This window comes from Hippoglossus stenolepis, chromosome 5, assembly GCF_022539355.2.
Source record: "Hippoglossus stenolepis isolate QCI-W04-F060 chromosome 5, HSTE1.2, whole genome shotgun sequence".
NCBI lineage: Eukaryota > Metazoa > Chordata > Actinopteri > Pleuronectiformes > Pleuronectidae > Hippoglossus > Hippoglossus stenolepis.
Window position 1 is genome coordinate 1,809,298 of NC_061487.1, and position 1,063 is coordinate 1,810,360.

Consider the following 1,063-nt stretch of genomic DNA (forward strand, 5'->3'; position numbering starts at 1 on the left):
CCTAACCCCAGTTTACATCTTTTTGTAAACCTGCAGAACATAACATTGCACTTTGGTACACACCTATTAGTTGCTCTGACTGACACACAGTTGCAGAAAGTTATAGATAAGGCAAGGTTAGGTTAACTTATTTGTAACCGTAGGTAGATTTGTTTTGCAGCCAAAAAAAGATGAGGCATCCATCCAAACACAGTTCAAAATTATAACACACTGCCAGAAAACAAAACCACAAAAACCCTGACAAAAAGTCAGGGTTCAATATAAAATTGGATAAGGTCAAATGTGCAAATATAGCTATAACCCGTTCAAGTGAACAATTGCAGCGGGAACAAAACTATTTCTGTAGCGTTTTGTTTTACCCCTTGGGACTGTAAACCTTCGACCAGAGGGTAGAAGCGGAAATTCCCCATGCAGAGGATGCGAGTCATCATTGGTAATGGAGCTGACTATCCTCTGTAACTGTCTGGTCTACAGGGACTCTAGGCTAATCTGAGGCTCACCAATCAACCGACTGGACCATTTCACAACCTGACTCAGTCTGTTTCTATCCTTCAAAGACAGGTTACCAAACCATGACACCAAAGAAAATGATAAAACAGACTCAATAAAAGAATGATAAAATAGCGTCAGCATGGTTTTGTTAATATTAAAAAAAGACATTTTCTTTAGACAGTACAAACGCTGGTGCCCTTTTTTGCACAAAGCTTCACTGTTTGCTTCAAAGTTCAGTTTGGAGTCAACAATAGTCCCAAGATATTTGTAAGATTGCACACCTTTGATAAATGTGCCTTGGTGTGTGTGGGCAAGTTTTCTAAAATCATTGACCATATACTTGGTTTTTGATATGTTAAGTAGGAATGACTCCTCGCACCACTTAACAAAGTGCTCAACAACTAGTCCATGGCTGTTCTCATTTGCCTGAAGCAGACTCACAATCACAGAGTCATCCGCGTACTTTAAAATGATCATATCTTTAAAAGAACTCTGACACATATTTGCATCAAGGATAAAAAACAAAGGAGATAGCACACACCCTTGTGGTGAGCCAGTGGAAGAGCAAGCT